The sequence below is a fragment of the Nipponia nippon genome, unplaced genomic scaffold, assembly GCF_047370975.1.
Source record: "Nipponia nippon isolate SJK-2023a ecotype South Korea unplaced genomic scaffold, ASM4737097v1 scaffold_4, whole genome shotgun sequence".
Classification (NCBI taxonomy): Eukaryota; Metazoa; Chordata; class Aves; order Pelecaniformes; family Threskiornithidae; genus Nipponia; species Nipponia nippon.
The window spans coordinates 81,713,091-81,732,721 of NW_028262358.1; positions in this window are offsets into that span (position 1 = coordinate 81,713,091).

The window sequence follows — 19,631 nt, forward strand, 5'->3', positions numbered from 1 at the left end:
GCCTTTAGTGAACTTGACTCTCTGTTTCAGTTTTTGAGATGGGGGTCTGGGAATAAGGCCAGATTTGTGTCTGTAGGGTAATGTTTTTTGCTAGAAATCACTCAGGACCTTGTGGATAGAATCACTTCTAGGAAGAAAGCTCAAAGCATGAGTTCTCCTCCTACGCATAAAGCATACTTTAAATTTCCAAACTCTTATATTTAGCTCATGATGAAGGGATAGTAATAAGGGTAGTTTCAGCACACTAGTTCTGCCCAAAACTTAAAGGTCAATTTTGGTTAGGTGACTAGCTTATACAGTTCATTTAAGAGGATCTAGTCTAGTTCTCTCTGAGCCCAGATGCAAGGTAGTACCACAGCAGCTTTCATGGTAGATGGATGCAGAGCAGAAAACGATTATGAACCAGTAGCAAGACATCACTGAGAAGCGGCTTCAGCATTAGAGACACCTCTTTTGATATTTCCATCAGAAATCAACTTTAGATATCATGCTTTCTGACATCTGCTTAGCCAATGATTCATGAACTGAACTCCTCTCTGGCATACGCGATTCCTGTCGGCAAGAAAGCCATTTAGCCTTTTGATATTCACAGCCACGGCTGACACATGGGCAGAGCAGATTTTAAAGTCTGGAGCTCAAGCGTCAGCCCTGAGACCTGTGTCTCGGCACTCATTTGAGACTCAAAGGCTGATATGTTTATTCCCTTGAAGGGTTATTGCATGTTTTCCTTCCTTTTGTCAGTAGGCTCCAGAATGACTTGTAACAGCAACAAAAACTGTGTGGAGCTGAGCAGTTCCTGGGTGGATAGGGCTGATGAAAGTTTCTGAGCTCTTGTGAGTAAAGCCTGTATACCTACAGAGGAATACTGTCAGAAATGTGCTTAAAGTCTAATTCTTTTTAACTTGTCTTTCTACAGAAGCAAGTCTTAGGAGTTTGTGTCTGCCAGTCTGTGTACACGTGTCCATCTGACCAGACAAGTTTTAAAGAAGATTTTTGGCTGGCTGGCAGTTTTAACGCTCATATGATTCCTAAAAAGTTCACAAAAATAGACTGCTGGGAGAGGGAAGACCTTCTTGTGTCAACCTGAGGGAAAAATTTCAGAGGCAGTGAAATTCTTGTCAAACCAGAGAACCTGCCCAGGAGGAGAAGTGCTGTGTATCCCCAATGGCATGAAGAGCATCAGTCATAGCTCCTCCACAGTGAGGCACTGGGCGATCTGACCATAGCACATGAATCCGTATGAAGCCAAGCTTCACTGGTGCCTCTTTTCCTGGACCTACACAGTAAGACAGCAGTAGGGTGCTAAGCTCCAGAATTTCTTCTCCCGTTGTGGAAGCAGAGAGGAGAATAGCTTGAGGGGTGAGGTGGTAGCTGCAAAACAGGCAGAAAAAAAGTCCAGGAGTAGACCTGACACAACTACCTTGATCAATGTTTGCTTACAAACAAAGATTTATATTCCTTGTTTATATCAAGAACCTGAGGTGAAATACTGACCACTTTGAAGCTGGTGACAGATCTCCCATAACCAGGATTTCATCCTGGTTCTTTTCTGTAGACTCATCTGTGATTTGTGTTATGTTAATAGCAAAGGGAACTTAGAATGCTCTGAATCAGGAAAAATATTTTACAGAGCTAGGTAATTTGAGAAACATCTTTCATCTGTTAAGGTTTGAGCTTCTCCCAGTAATAACAAGAACTTGATCAAGCATGAACACTCCCTAGCTATCTATAGATTTGTACTACACAACCTTAGAAATGTCATTGGCACACTTCACAGTATAATCAATACATTCTTTTTAACCTTTGCGCAAGAAGGTTGGGATACAGACTAAGATTGATAAAAAGACTCTCTCACAGTGCGAAGGGTGCAAAATTAGAGAAAAAGCAGAACTGTGAGATGTTGCTAGTGTAATGTCCAAACCGAAATGTGCTGTGTGCATTCCTAGGGGCTGTGGGTTTGAGCATGATTTTAAGTCCAACCCAAACTTCCAGAACGAATAATCCAGATGCCCCCTCTCCTTTGTTTCCAAATTCCTTCCCCTTTGTGGAGGCATCAGTGTCTTGCCACTCTCCTCTACTTTGTCTTGCTTTTTGTGCTCTCCATCAGCATTCTTAAGATCTGAAGAGCTTCCTTTATTGTTTTTATAAGTTATAATGTTTGGGAGAGGACTGCTGCTTCTGTCCCACCTCTAGAGCCCTCCAGCATAATGGGAAACGTTGCCTGTCATGGAATATATGGCACTAGAAGTTCTGCCGTAGCTACTTTGCTGAGGTGAGAGCAGGAAGCGCTGCAGAGTTTCTGGAGCTTTTACCTAGCTAGTTCCCAGAGGTTTTCTAGCAGCTGACCAACAGGAAAAAGAAACATTGTAATCTCCACAACACGATATTTTTTATGAATCTGAGAACAGCTGAAGTGCTTAGCAAGTATTTTTCTTCTCCTGCTGTCTTATTAGAGGGCAGGGATTTCTTGACTGTTGACCCTGTCCCCCATCAAAAAAAAAATCTGCTGTGCCAAAGGAAATGTGCAAGTGACTGTGATGGGACCTTGTAATGACATTACAGGCTTGTGTCTTGAATATTGGCATTGAATACTTACAGCACATACTGAGTGAGCCCAAAAAGGAGCCTGATCCTGTTCAGCTCTAAAGACAGGGTCTCATCCCTATTAATGCTTTTAAGTACTTCTCAGCTTATTTCTTATGTCATCACAAACAGATTTCACCACATCTTGGTCATCTTATTCTGCAGTTTCACTCTCTAGAAATGTTAGCTGCTATATCATCTTTTTCTTTTTATTGTTATTTTGTCTGTCTCGGGCTCCCATATCACATGTCCCAGGGGAAAATATAAAGATTTGAAAGTAGAGACTAACAAGATAAAAACTGCACATTTTTTTGAATGAGGATTGAAACATGTATATTGTTGCTTGGCCCTAAAATAACTCCTTTTCACAAGCAAACCAGCTTTGGTTACAGTCAATATTTTATTGTCATAAGCTGTTTGATGCAATTAATAGTAGATCACATTTGTAGATGTATATGGATTGCAGGGATAAAATGTCTATTTTGGTCATTTGTGTACAAGTTAATCTTGAGAATGCAGTTGACAATTGTTTCCAAGGAAATTTCCTGTAAAGCAAAGAGTCATTCGGAGGAGCAAGGGTAGTATACTGAAGTGAATGAACTGGAACCCTTGAAGTCTTGCCTTTTGCCTGCTGACCAATGTCTGGTAGAAACAAGAGGCAACAAAAACTGAACCAAACCTCATTCTCCTGTTTCTTTGTGACTTGTTATCATACTCACTGTTTTTAACTTTTTTTTTGTTAAAAATGAGATTGTAAACTGTTTCTTGCCATGTTGAAAGGAAGTTGTATGGTTTGTGCCCTGTGCCTTTTGTATAAGCTATTTTTGTAGGTGGACTATAGCCAAATGAAATGAGTTTTTTTTATTGCTTATTATTTGTTCTTTGCAGGTCCCATTATGCTACAGTTTGTAAATGACGGAAGGACGAGAGGCAAGGGGAGATGTCTGCAAATCAGAACCTCAGGAGAAAATATTTTAAATCATTAATGACTCAGTAGCGACTCACTTGCTTACTAACGTGCCATGAAGTACCAGAGAAATATCTGGCAACTATGAGGGAAACAATAGAAGCTAGAAAATAATTTCTGGTTTGAGACATTGTTCACAAGAGCAAAACAAATAACCCATCAAGATTTCAAATTACACTCGGAGGGACCAAAAAAATGAAGTGCTCTAAAAAACTGCAGATCAGTGCCTACAGAAATGGAGAAGTTGTTAGCCAATTAACTGGACTTGTACTGACATATGCATGCAATTTTCTTGTTTTAAGTCTTTAAAAGAGATCTGCATGTTTCTATATTGAAATGTTATTTACTTGTTGATTTATAAATGATACAGGTTGTGTATGTTGTGACAGATAAGTGTTTTGTTACAACTATGTTTAATGTTATTATGTTATTAGGTAACCAGACTTCATGGAGTATTTGTGTGTGTGTCCTTGTGCATATATGCGTACAAATATATGTATCTGTGTATATGTATATGCATACATGTGTACTGTGTTGACGGACAATTCATCAACTGCATGTAATTTTATTTTTTTTAAAAAGCAAAGTAATTGCTCATCTGTCAACTACAAGACAAAAACCAAAATAGGCAATATCTTCAAGTGTTCTTGAAAATAAGCCTTTGAAAGTCTCTCTGTAAGTTTTAGGTATTCAGAGTGCTCTGAGACACAATATGTTCATAATATGTAGAGGCAAAAGTCTTTGATACATGTTGAAGGTAAACAAAGAAGGTTAGGAAATGTATTGTTAATCCAGGAAAGAAACAAATATATTCAACTACAAATCCTGCATTTAACTGAGATAATGATATAAGGAGATCTCTTTCACTCACTCTTTCCTTTTTTATATATATACCTTATATAAATGCATATATATGCCTATATGTGTGCATACCTGTGTATGTAATCTAGCTTGCAATGTGAGACAGTTGAATACAGGAAGGATACAGAGTCATTTATGTGTTCATCCTAGTGTCTTATAAAATTTGCTGTTTCTTTTTCCATTGCACAGTGTTTTGCACATCAGGTAAAATTTCAGAAGAAATTAATGGAAGAGCTGCTAGTGACTAAAATGGAATCAGTATTTCACCTCCGCATGACATGGTTTGCTTCCTTCCAGCTAGCATTAAATAGCAAGCAACAAATAAAGACACATTGCAGTGGAACCAACCACAATTGTTTCTTCAGTCTATGCACTTGACAAATACCCTAAAAGAAGATGTATAAGGATTCTCTTATACTAAATTTAGTATAGGAAATCTTTAATAACTAGAACTGACTATAATTTCCTCCTTTAGACTGTTCTGTTTCGATGTTTCATAAATCCTTGTATTGATTAGCTTTACAGGGAATCTTGTACAGCCCTAAACACAAGAAATTGAACTGAGTGGCAGGTGAATTTTAGCGCAGTTCTTCTAGCCAACACAGCAAAACAACAAAGCAAAAAATGAAACACACAAAGTATAAATCCAAATAAATACAAAGGAATATTAATGCCAGTAAATTAGTCAACTGTTAAAGTTCTGATTTTTTTCTTGCTGAGTTTCCAGAACCAAAAGCCTAATGGAGGAAAAAAGCACTTTATATGTACTTTTGGCACATATTAACACTGGATTATAAGAATTTAATGCATATAATAAGATGTGCAAATAAAATTAAGTAGAAAAGAACAGGAAAGAATGAAAAGTAAACTAGGAAACCTACTTAACTGATATCTGAGATAGATAATTTCTGTGTGAATCTTCTCCACGGAGATTTTCCTGGTTAGAAAGATAGAATGGAATGGAATGGAATGGAATGGAATGGAATGGAATGGAATGGAACGGAACAGAACAGAACAGAACAGAATAGAATAGAATACAATAGAATACAATAGAATACAATAGAATACAATACCATATTTCAGTTGGAAGGGACCTACAACAATCATCTAGTCCAGCTGCAAGATCCATTATGTTTATTTCCTGTAACTTCCTCCAGTTCAGTTCTTGAACTTGATTACTTGTGCTGAGCACTTTAAAGCTTTAAATTGCACTGTCAGAGCCCCATTTTCCCCCCTTTTTGGCCAGGGAGTTCCATGAAGTCTACATTTTATACACTCTAAAAACATTTGTGCTTGATTTTAGGTGTGTGAGTAGTGTCAAATTGATTAATTACTCCACTAGGACCCTTTTTTTAGCTGAAAATATATGAAAATATTTTGCAGAAAACCAAATTGTTTGAGAGAACAGACCTTTCTTCTGCATCCTGAAGAGGACTGATGCTAACATATTGTGGGTGGATCTTGAACGGTGCCATCATCAAGTGCTTTTAAATGCTTTTCAACTAAATACAATTTTAAACCGAAATCATCAACACAAAGAAAACAAACTGCTGTACAGATCACTGTATTTGCAAAGACCTTTTTCAGAAGAAAGGTCTATCTAATGCTTTTTGGCTTAACATGCCCAGAAGAAAAGGGAAAGGAAAGGGAACAGTGGGAACATAGGTGAACATGCATTTGCTCTTCGGAGAGCAGCCTGCTGACACTTTTTCTGCACAAACACTGAGCACTGCCTCTCTCCTTCTGCACTGCTCCTTGGTCTCCTGGAGCCACAAGCAGTCTTCTGGGCAATGCTTGGGCTTCCTGGTTTGTTTCCCAAGGGGTTGCAGCAAGCCTTCACCCACCATGGGAGCACCCTCTTCGTGTTCAGGAAGGTCAGTAAAAGCATTATCAGTTAATGGCTCTGGAATTAACTGGGCAAAACCCCTCACCTGGTTCTCCTTGGTATGAAAGCTTCTGCTGGCTAATTGGCAGTGAAAATGGTTATAGAGTAGGTATAGATTAAATTTATGTACATTTAAAGAAGGTTTTATGGTGTTGCAACAAGATCAAATGTCCGCCTTGTCTTTTGTGATACACCATTCTAGGAGCAAAATTTGTCAGTCAAAATTAGTGCTATGTTAGCTGGGAAAAGGACAAAGTTTAGATAATTATATCCATTTTTTTGCCACTTCACAGGTACAAGGGATTCAACCTAAACAATGAGAGAAGTTACAGGAGCCTCCATTCCTCTTGCATTGTCTAATCCGGCAATTCATGTAGCCATGGAACTGAACAGATTTTTCCTCAGTTTGATATTATATTATATTTTTTCAACAAACTGGAGTGTGCCACAATGTCCTGATGGTAACTGCCTACTGAAATGCTGTTCTGTTTCTGTCTTTGCTGTTTCAGGGCTTGAATGTGCAATGTGGTTAAAAACTGACTCGAAGTTTTGGCTTTGGGGAGATTAAATTCATTTTTGGCACAGAGTGGTTCTATACTGAATGAGAAAAGAAAGGACAAGAAAGTATTTCAAGCTTTAAAATGAATTTTTGTTGTTGAAAATTTTGAACTTGGCAAAAAGAGAAAACTTTGAAGATTTTGATCAAGAATAACAATGAATGTTGTTTTCAGATTTTTACTGTTCTAAGTCTGGCTATCTGCAAAAATGAAAATAAAAAAAGTGTTAATGTTTCTGGAAAAAAACCCACATTCAAGTTGTTTCTGATCAGAAGGAGTATTCAGAATAATGGATGTTCTCAACAGGCAAAAAGAAAAAAGAGATCCATGTCTCCAAAGAGCCATCAGCCAAGAAAAATAAAATTGTATCTTGAAAGTTTTTCAAAATTTCTTATACTATGAAAAATAATTACCTGCGGCTGCAGCACAATAAATTTATTTTGGATTTTTTCAGTCTATTTTGCAGAATACAAATGTTTTTAAAGCTAGGGTAAAAATGGATTTGGTTTATATAAGGCAAATTTTTTATCCTTATGGACTTATTTTAGACACCAGACAAAATCTAAATAGTAATACAATTGAAATATTATAAAAAAGTTGACTTTATGTTTGAGAATATAAATCGTATGTATAGATGATTTTTAATAGATAGTGAATGAAACTATCTGCTGACTACATTGGTGCAAGTATGTTAATTTTGCTTCTTGTGTGCTGAGGACCCTTGCAAGCATCTCTACACAAACCCGCATGTAACAGAGGAAAGAGTAGAGGAAAGGTTTGAAAACTTTATTAAGGTTGCAAAGTCAAATAGACAAAGGCAAGGTAACATTTGGGACCTGTGTTAGGTTCCCCTCACGAGGCTTTAGCACTGCAATATATGTACACCTAGCCGTTCAAACTGGATCCAAATCAACTGTGGTGGCAAAATAACATTAATGTTAAAGTAGGCAGAGCACCCAGTGCCAAGCTTGTGTCAGCCCTATGTTTCCATGTTGCCTTCAGGAAAGGAGTAACACTTGGGCATGCCTAAAGTCTGAGTGCATGAACTGAAAAATTGTGACAATTTGTTTCCCCCAAATTTGTTAAAATTTTGGTTTGGCAGAAAGACTTTAAACCGAATCGGCATTTTTATCACGGTGCTGTGTTTATTTCCCAGTTCTAGGAAACCTTAAGCTGGATTTACTGTGTCATCAAACACTGGCCATCACCTCTCTATCCATGTCTTCTGGTACAATCTTCAGTTAGATAAAAAGATACTATTATTTTTCCCTGGGATCCCTTCCTCCTCCAGGGTGCAGTGAGGATCATCATTGTGCAATGAACACCTCACTATTTAGCTATCTGGCACCTCCTTATTATTTTTCTTGGCTTTGTGCCTTATTTACCACTTGCTTCAAAACCTCTGCTCTGAAGACAAAACTATTAATTTCCTTGTGGCTTTTTAGTTTACAATCTGAAGGCTTCTCAGATATACATTAAATTTGTTTTCATTATATCTTTGTTGTGTGAGGGGTATGATTATTATTCACATTGCCTAGGTGGAGAACCAGGGTACAGGGAGATGAAGGTCCAGTTTTTCCTTTAACTCTGTGTTCCCAGCTAGCAGCATTTAGGATCTGTATTTGTTTTCTTTTCCCCCCAGAGATGTTAGCATTGCACTGTACAATGCTTTATGCAGTCAAAGTACAGCTCCCGTTATTGATTTTGGTTGCAGGTGTGACTGCTCCAAAGCTCTGTAAATCAAACCCCAAAGTCTAAACTGAGGTACTCAGAAAGCATAAAATAAAGGTGGTATTCCCCAGCTTCACAAACCTCCTTCGCCTCCCTCTGAGAGCATTGCTTTTCAAAGCAGTTTGGGTCTCCCCTAAAGGATCACCTGTCCAACATTTAACTTAAGTGACTTCACCAGAACCTTGGAGGAATCCTGTGGCAGAGGCTTGGAAAGAATTAGGTTTCCTGGTCAGCATTTTTTGCCATAATTCGTGCCTTACCCTTTCTTTTCCTGCTGTCTCTACTTCAGCCTACACATCTTTGCACCAACCAAAACTGGATGTCTAAGGAGAGCAACCACCTTCATTACTTAACTCTGATTCATCCCTGCTGCAGGTGCATCCCATGCCTCCAATGATACAGGGGAAAAAATAACAAGCAATCAGATAATTAAAGTCTGTATCATAATGCACGTACAAGGGGGTGTGCATACGAGCATTAAGGTTACCCAGGCAGCACAGATTCTGGCATTTCTTACCTTTTGAGTGATTCAGTTTGTAACCTTGATAATTAGAGCTGATCAACACATTTTTGGAAAATGCTGTTCTGCTGAAAGTGAAAACAGTCTGCATGGACGTGAAGATTTTAACCAACAGACTGTTGCTAAACAGGCAGTCTGGGCCCTGCTAATTCATTCACCTGGGTTCAAGGTAGGCTTGGGACTCTTGCAGAGGTCTCGGAGGTCCTGTCTCCAAGATTGTCTCCTCGGGCATGTAAAAGCACCCCCAAAGTTACAAGATATGACTAAGAAGGAGGGAGAAGGCACAGTTTTACCCGGTTCTGGAAAGCTTGCATGTACTTGCTTAATTTCCCAAGCTATCCTGCTGCATTTTTGTTTTGTTGTTTAGGCGTAAACTGAATCCTACTCCCCTTTCAGCCTACAGCAAAAGGTTGCATTGCTTGGTATTGCACTGATGTTAGGAGGGCTGGAAAGTGACCCACCACTCGGCTCTTTGCTTTGTGAGCTGAAGGACTGCCTCTGCCTGTGGCCTGGGTCATTAGGGTGCTGGTCCTAGAAGGGGATGAGTCACAGTGACAGCAAGTTTCACAGCTATATACTTACCAAAAGTAGAGGAGTGATGACATTCAGAAAACCTCATTCACATTTCAACCTTAGAAAAGGATAAGCTCTTGTGGGCTCAGCCTCTCCTCAACCTCAAGGGCTTTTCCTTTTCCCCTCTCACCATGTTTTGCTTCTCATCTCTTTTCCTGGCCCCATAATCCCAGTGTAACTAGTCCTAGTTACCACTAAGTGTCTCATTCCTGTCCTAATTTCCTGCCCTCACAAGTCTTCACCTCATCTCTCCTGGCTTTTCTTAATCTCCTCTTTCTTCCTGCACCTTTGTAGAGTAGGATGGCACCTCTCTCTCCTTTGTCTGCAATTCCAACATCAATTTCTTTCTCTCTTTGCTGTCCCTGTCTTCTGCCATCAATGAAAAGGTTTGAAATCCCCTGTGCGGTCTGCACTTTTAACTAAAGAGGAAGCCTGTGAGAGAAGCTCCCAGCCTGGCCCCTGGTCCCTCTGTGGAAACCCCCCCAGAAAGCCGCTTCCACACCCCATCAGGTGCATCCTAGCTACTAATCCTAGTGACTCTATTTCACATGTGTGATTTCTTTTTTTCTTAAAAAAGATTGATGCCTTAGCAAATTTGGGTTCGTACTCACAAGCGCTGGAAAAGACACATCCTTTTTTACAAAGACTACTGTCCTTATCATAAGAGAAATACAGATGCAAAGAAGAATTGTCTATGTTTAGCATATGATTAAACTTAGCGTGAATAATTAAAGAAATCCATGCAAATGAGTAATGAGAGAGCAACCTACAGCTCAGATGAAATACTCTGATGTGCAAAAAATAGAGTCAGGTGGGAGTGCGAGAAAACCCTGTGTTGACTACAAGTAGGAAGCAGAGCAAGCTGCTATTATCTGTGGCAGTCAGTTATTCCAAACGAAAACTGAGAAAACTTACCCTTGGTGAAAACAACTGTTCCCAGCATCACCACACATAAATCCTGACATCCTCTCTTTCTCAGAAGCTTTTAAAAATATTTTCCGCCAAACTTCCCATAGTAGTAGAACTGTTACCAACGCCAGGCTACTTACAGCTGTAAAAGATTAATGAGAGATTTTTTAAAACAGGCCTTGTGACTCTGAAAAATCCACCCAACTCTTCTGTACTTCATTATTGAGGGATATGCATTCACTTCACACCAGCCCAAGCACTAATCATAAATAAGGTGCAACTAGCACTGCGAGGAAGTACACAAAGTTACATTTCAAAATGCTATGCATAATATCAAAGATATGATAAAATGAGACAGTAAGTGTGCACAGCTTTAATAAACTTAAAACCCAATTAACATATAATCCTTTACTTACATTCAGAGTTTTTTTGATATGGCATATTAAGTTACTTTGTTACTCTCATTCTCCTTTTAAAAGTTTCATAAACATCCCGCTTTTTCAAATCTCATGTAAAGTTAATCTCTACTATGAATAAAATGACTAAGTTTTTTTGATTTTTTGTTTTAAATAGTTTCATGTCATGGATGTCTTCTCGATGAAATGCTTTTATAATGTCTTTTCTGCCTTGGTACTTCCACTATAAATTACAAGACATACGGTTTCTTCACCTATCCCCCTAATGCTTTGAAATAACTGGGTTTAGTGTAAAGCTTTTTCTTCTGGATCTGGGTGTTTTCTCCATCTCACACTTTCCCATCTTCCTAGCTGCCAGTATTTCTAAGCTTCTATATACGTGATAGTTTTATACAACTAAGCTAAACAGCATCGGTGGCCTTCTACCTTCTTATGTTCATCCCTGTCATCGTGTACACCATTCACAGCTTCAAAGGTTTCCCCAGGGGTCCTAGCACAGTAGAAAATCCTGATTATAAGTGACATTTGAGTGGATTTTTAGAATTAGTGTATTAACAATTATACCCAACCTTAGGCTCTTTATTAACAGTATCAAGACTGGAGTCTAGTGCAGAATTCAATGCAGCTGTGTCATCTTTTCACGAAAGCAATTTCCAGTGTATGCATTGATCTTAACAGCGATCTAAAGATGGGCAAAGAGGTTGGTACAAGCTTTTTGCTAAATAAAATGGGGATCTTTGGCTTTTTCTGAAGGGTGAAACATGGTTGGAGTCAGTGAGGCTTGCATCATTTGAGGTAAACACCTTATTTGCCCTACAGAACAGAACATTTCCATTTGCAATATTGAGGGTAGCCTGGGAAATATTATACAGATTTTATCTATAAGGGGTCCTCTGAAATAAGTCTTTGAAAATCACCTAGAAATCAACTTGCACTCCTAAAAACATTTACAAAATCATCTCTGTATATGCACATATGATGTGAAGCAGTAGAATGTAATAGTTACAGGACAGACAGCAGTTGTAGATGCTCATGGCTTCATCAGTATAAATGTAACTCCATAGAAAGTATCATTACCAGTGTTTTAGCAATACACTAAGACACTTTCATCTTCTGTGATGTCTCAGCAATTTCCCTTACTGTTCTAACCGAGGTTAAGACTGAAGTCCACCAGGCCATGTGAGTATGAACCTCAGTATTTTGGTGCCAGAAGATTCTTGTTTGTATGCCTGTGTGCAATTAGTTACAATCAAGTGAGCCTTTTCATGGACTTGGATTAGAAGCTCTAACTGTGGTCTAAACGTAAGAGGGACTCTGCTACCTGCCTCTGTCAGTGTTTTATTAGTGCTCCTGCTGTCCTATCTAACAGAGAACAAATTCAAGAATAATGTGCCTATTGAAAACACCTATGACTACAGACAACAACTGGGGTGATTTCAGATATTGATTAAACTGTAAAAAAATTAATAACTAGTTTAATATTTTCTTTCTACATAAGAAACACATTTGTTTTTAAGGGCATGGAGAAGACAAAATTAGGTAAGTCAAGTATCAGGACAAGGTGATTACTTAACATCTGTGACCAAGGAAAAGGCTCAAGGAGAAAAATCATCCAACATCTGCACTGTCGGTAAAATACTTGTAAAAAACACAAGTGAAGTGTGATTAATCACCATGGATGTATGATTGAGTCAATTGACTGTTACTTTTTCATGATGATTAATCAGCTACAAAAATTATAATTGTCCCACTTGTAGTGGCTGCATGCTGTGCCTGATGACATCATTTGGGCTACAGATACTCAGTGAGTGGTTTTCAAAAGAATATGCAGATGAACCAGGAAGGGTGGCTGAGGTTAAAACTACATTTTGAAGATCATCTCTGGCTTTAGTAACCCAGACTTGAAATTGTTTTATCAGCTCACTGAATGGACAAATGCTCTGTTATCTGATGAATATCATCATCAGATTAAGCTAAAATCAGAGGCATGAATTTTGTCATTTAGCATTATTAAATAATATTTACATTAGGGAATCATTTAGAGGCAGAGAACAAAACTAAAATTATTTTCATGACATTAGATAAATGAATGGTTCACCCTCAACATACTGTGTGTAGTACATCTCAGAAAGTAAAGAGCTTCCAAAATGGCAATGAAATGATTAGATGAATGAATGTAGGTTAAGAAAAAAAGAAAAAAAAAGGACTGAAATTGCTTGCTTTAGGGTGGGGGTGAATAGCAGAAAGTGGTAAGAGTTTTGAAAATAATAAATGTATAGTGGGAAAAAAGGAGGCTATCTATTTACTCTTTCTAAGAATCTAAAGGTCAATGAAAAAGAAAATTCAAATGCAACAAGAGAGACTTAAAAAATGCCCAAACCAACCCAACTGAATTAATTAATTGCAACTTGGTTTTTTGTGACTATGTTTAAACTGTGTGACCTGAGAGCCCATGTCAGGTTGAGAATTAGACATTCTCCATCTCCCCCCATCTCCAGCCAGGACTTGGTTCCCAGGAGAAAGAAACTTGGCCACATTGCCCAAAAGCGAACTGCAGCCTGTCTGGGTCAGCCCTCAACCTGGATAATGATCAGGGAAGTGGGACTGTGCTTTGCAATCTAGACATAGCCTTGAGATCAAGAATGTAATATGAATATTATAAGGGTAGTGACAGCTCCTATAATTATAACAAAACCCCTGTACTTTTTACAGCGTATATGCAGTCATGCTTTAGGGCATAAACGAGCCACTTACTTACTAAGGGTTTAAGAAGCAACTCCCTTTACAGGCAGGTGTTTCTACAGTTTTTTCTGACAAGGTTTCTCGCACCTCCCTCTAAAGCAGTCGGGATTTGGCATCTGTCAGAGACAGGGGACCGCGCTAGATGGATCGCTGATCTAATCCAGTGTGGCAGCTCCTATGTTCCTACGAAGAGTGTGCAAGCTTCATAGCAGATATTGGTTTTGCATGTAAGCATGAAAATGTCATCAGACTGTTGAGTGGGTAAAGTGCAGCATTTTATAAACATACAACCCTCAAGGCTCCTAGGGAAAGATTGTTACTTTGGGATCTTGGATAATCTGAAAGAGATGATGTACTAAGATCTGACACAATAACCCAAATGATGAATTATTCCAGGCAATTTTGCCCCATCAAGCTAGATTCAAATATACTAATGGACTGTGCAAAGGACTGTGCACTGCAAAAACCTCAACCCCTGTTCACTCACTGTTATTTTAAATGTCTTTGTGCCTACAAAGAAATAGTTGCTTGCAGAGTACAAGATCCTGCTTTAAACCTAAAGTTCAAAGTCTTATTTAGGAAGAGATTTTTTTTTAATGGAAAAATTCTTTAAAATCTTCAGAGATAACATCCTTGGAGGAATACCATCTTTTACACTCATTTAAAATAGATTTCAGACTTCTCTCCAGTCTGTTCTGAGCAGGCAATACCTTTCTGAGCTGTACATAAAACCTCACTAATGATCTGTAATGAAGTGCTTCTTTTTGCACATCCAGCATTTTTGCTCTAAAGTTCAAGAAAATAGCACAATTTTGCCAGCACTATTCCCCTTTTAGCACACTGGCTTTGCTTTTGAACTACAGCACTAACAGCAAACCCACAAAGTGTAATCCTGTATCTCCTCCATATGTTGTCAGTATGTGCGGTCTTACAACCATGGATCCTAAAGTTCGGTTCTGTTTTATTCCTTAAATGTTAACCTTTATTAAACCACATTTTCTAACAGCCACAGAAGAAGGAGATTTTATTTACAGGGTTATATTTACAGGAGATAGTCTTGGTAACTTTTTGTATTTAGATAAGAAAGGGAAACATGGGAGCTCTAGTCTCTTGAGTTTTTCCTAGGTACCTACTAATTGTTAATTATTAGAGACTAAGTCACTGAAGTGAGTCGTTTGGCTGGTGTCTCAAATGCTGTCATTTACTACTACACAAATCAGCCTAGTGATAGAGTGTCTTTAAATTAGGTTACAACCATGCAGTTATTGGACAGGGAGTAATTGATAAAACCATTAGTAACACTTGTAGAGATAACAGCTAGCAAAATCATGCAACCATAATTATTCCTAATGGATACATGCTATAAATTGTGGCAAGAAAAAAAATCTTGCATTATCTTTCAATCAAATTTGACAGTCCTAGTAGATTACTGTAGACTAAATGCTCATCTATGAAAAAAAAAATGACCTATCAGAATATCTTTGCTTTTTTTCCGCTTCTCCTTTCCCATCAAATTATGTGTTTTTTTGTTGGGTTTTTTTTTTGTAATTTCTTTCTGTGGTGGCTTTCAGTCTAAAGAAAATGTAGTCCTTCTTATCAGTTGCCTTTACCACAGTGTTTTATATTTTCAGTCAGACACAAGGCACGTCAAGACTTTTTGTAATGTGACAACATGAAAAGAATTACCAGTTTGAATAAATGATTCCAGGTTGCATTACATTTTTCCAACAACAAAATGTATTCTTTAATAATACATAAAGTTTTATCTGTATTCTGGTGTTAACATTTGTTTCACTGAACAAAGGCTCCTATACTCAGTATCCCTCCCCACCCCCTTCCGACTTTTCTCCCATCAAAAAAATCACTGGTTGTTTCAGTGAATTTTCTCCCTTCTTCTGCGACTGACAAAGACCAGAAACTGCCTCTATTGACTAAAAGATCAGACTTATAGATCAGGTGTATAGCTTGATTATATCTTTTCCCTCTTCTCCATGTGCAAGTTGACACTTCTCAATCACACGCATGAAGGGTTTAAGAGGAAAAGAGTGAATCAGCAAAAAAAGAAAAAGCTAATTACAGATGGAAAATGATCTCATAATAATAACAACTTCTCAGAAGAGAGGTGCATAAGTTACTGGAGTTCTGTAGTACTTTTAAAAATACTTTGCTCCTGTGGCTATTATTGTGAACTTCAAAAGTCACAAATAATCTGTACAATAATTCTTTTGTCCCAGGGCACCCCACATAATTTAATTTGCACATTTGTGTGTATATTATCACTCCTTTAAGAGGGAACGCAACTCAGGAGCATAGCTTAGTTTGGGAGCATTCAGAGTCTTCAGCTCCCAGGTCCCTTGTTCCGTATCACCCATCCAATGCTTTATCTTTGAGGTGGATGGAAAAAAGTCCACATAAGACAAAAACTACCACAATTAGCATGCACTGCTGCTCTTTTGGCATCCAAAGGAGATGGGCTGCCAGTGCTGAACACCCTCCATGCCCAGGACAGGCAATCATTTGACAAGAAGGTTTGAATTATGGACCTGGCCACTGATGCTGGTCACGCTGTTGTTTCTCTGCAAGTTAGCAGAGGAATCCATTCTCATGGTGTGTTATTCAGCACCATGTTGTAGGTTGGAATCCATAAAATATGTGAAGGACTTTGTTTCTCACCTTGCAGTATGCCTAAAAGCCAAAAAAGAGAAAACTCTGAAAAAGCAGTTAGGCAGTGTTTTTCCAGGCCAGCCATACTATGTGACTTTCCCCAACTTGTAGAAAACACGTACTGTGCATCCTGCACTGAATCCATCCACTTCCACCTTGTCCCACCTCCTCAGTCCTTGTGGGTAGTTTCTCTCTTCCATCATGTTCCTACACTCCAGGGCACAAAAGTGCAACACTTGCAGAGCATCACACATCACAAATGGTACATTTGCCATCCGCTACTTTGTAGAAATAGAAGAACTTCTGGGGTTAACCTGCGACATTCCTTACTGTGAAAAAACTACTCTGGTCCATTTCCCCCCCCCCCCCCCCCGGGAAAAGCACAGACATATAATGCAGTTAAGCCTAAACCCCACATTTTACTGCAATGCAAGGAATTGTGGGCACCAGGGGATTTTTATTTTCCTTCCCTTTTACTCTGACACATGGGTCTCAGTGTACTTATCATTTCTGCATTACCCACACTTAGATTAGCTTAGCAGTATTTCTTGGCAACTCCTGAAGTCACACTAAAATGAGTCATCAACATCTTAACAGCATGCCAAAATGATTCCGTTACTTCTACAAACAAGCACCCCAACTTCTTATTGATTTGCTGCACGCAGATTTAATGAAGATAAGTCAGCATTTACTCAGCAATGATAGCAAGAAGCAGCAAAACATTTGGCCATTTTAGGAATCTCAGGTGTTGCCTCTGCATGGGAGCGGGACAAAATTATTTTCCCAATCCTGAGAGAGGATTTAGTAATTGTCTTAGCCTGCTGCAGGTAGGGCAGAAGCAAGGGTTCTGGCTTTGCTTTCCAGTGTGGGTGCTGCTCTGCTACAGTTGGGTGGTGACATGCTGTAGTCTTGCAAAAACCTATTGTGTCCAACTCCCTGACTTGACAATCTAAATGGATTAGTTTTATGACTGAAGCAAGGACATCCCCTTATGTATTATATGCATCAAATTTCAAGCAGGTAAATGCTATCCTCATCTTCAATAACCACATCCACTTGATTTTTCTTTCTGAATGATTTGTTGAATGTGCATACAGACCCATACATAAAATGCTGCTTATTACAATACAAAATTGGAATCCAGCCTAGACTTATGTGCATTTTTATGATACCACCCCAAACTATAAAAACTCCATTCAGAAATCAGGTTAAACATACAAAAATGTTTCAGTAAAAATCACAACTGAGCTTTTAATACTGCTTTTAATGGATTGTTAAATGCTTATAAACCAGCTTTGAGTACTACAAATTAACTCAGTGAAAATTAGTTCAGGTGAAACCCTTTGATTTTCTCATTGTCCTCTAAATTAAAAATTAACCACCCTGGCACATACACTGTACTAGAGGTGTATGAGTTTTTAATATATCCAGACTCATACAAACCTCATACTTCCCTCGAGAAAGTTGAGTTTCTAAAGATTTAATTCAAGTTCCAAGGTCAAACTGAATAGATCTGAATTTCTCCTTAAAATGGGAGTTTCATTCCAATGAGGACTCGACTTCAATTTACTGCTTCTTCCTAAGTTGTGACAATATGGAACATAACATCACATGCAGATAGCAAATCAAATGCACTGACAGCACAATGCCAAAAAGGGTGCCCAAGAGCACACTGTGAAGGCTAGTTGCAAGATGGGATTCCTTTTTTTTAAAACCCAGTTTTAAAAGACTTTTCCAAATTACACGGTTGCAACTTTTAAACAAATCCAATGCATTCCTTGTGTGTTGCAGAAGAGAAATGAGAAACAAAATCTCTCACCCATTTTGCAGGCAACAGAACTATATGACACCAATATTTTCCTTTTTGAACACTTTATCTCTTTTTAAAATTCATTTTCATGTAAATATGGCTGTCTCCATATTTAGTTTAAATGATGAAGAAAATAACCACACATTTTAGGGGACAGATTCTGGCCTCCATTCAGTCTGCTTTACTGAGCAACTCCAGATGATTGAGAAATGGAGTATTTTGCTTTTACATAGCGAAATTGTGGTGATGGAGCTGCATGACTGGCTTTGTGCTGTGCCTTTCTTAGCTTATGGAGTGAGCAGGATGCTGCAAAAGGAAGGCTACCAGACTCGCTTACCAACTGACCGAAGTCCACCGGGAACAAGTTACTGATGTTCAGGATTCCTCTAAATTGGGAAGTCGGTTGGAGGTTCACTGTGGGTGAGTGAAGGTCCCTGAGCCTTTTTGCCCCATCTCAGACTCTGTTCCATCCATGCCATAACTGCACCTGAGGATTAGGCATATGTGCCTACATCGTGCAGCGCAGCGCTCTGCAATGGGTCTTATGCTAGGTCTCAGCATGCTGGTATGTCTATGAAGCACGGCGAAACTCTGCAAAGAAACCAGCTGAGCTCCAGGAAACAAAGTCGTTAGTGAGGCATCCCATCTGCGCTAATGAACTGCGTGTCTCAGCTGGTGAGGCTGCCGTGCTGCCAGCTCCTGAGCTGCTTCGCTCAGAGCCAGATCAGGTATCTTTCCAAGGTGCTGTGTTTCATAATGCTGTGTTTCTCCTATTGGAGAAATTCATTGTGCTTTTTGTAGCACACCAGGGAATTAAGTAAGGATAATTATCCTGTTTGACAGATGAGAAAATGAGGAGTCGGCTGTAACTAAATCAGATCCTTCTCTCATTGAAGTCAGTGGTAAAGCTTCCATGATTTGCTGCCGCCCATCTCATCACGATCACTTGCCAAAGTCATACAGAAGGTCTGGGGCCAACCTGATGCAAAATTCCCATCTCCCAGCTCTTTGTTATCTGTCCTCATCTTTCTATCCCAGAAATTCCTTTCCATTAACTGTTCCTTAGGTACAAGACCCTGCCAGAGTGCTTCCCTGAGACCTGTAGGGCACCAACACCCTGGATATTTGCTTGTATCAATGTAGTAGGAAGCCATAAGCAAGCACTGTAGAAGCTCCAGACAATGGATGTTTCATGTTCTAGTCCTTAGACAGTCTCCAAGGACATGTACACACTTCAGGTAAGATTTTTTTTTTCAGTAGGGCTGCCAGGAAAAAAAGATACAAGCATCTGAGGCACATGTTCACGATTACAGCACACCAAAGAAAGATGACTTCACTTGAGTTACCTGCTATTTGATGTTTTCTCCACAGCCAAGTTGCTGTCCTTGGATAATTTCCATGCTCTTTCTGAAT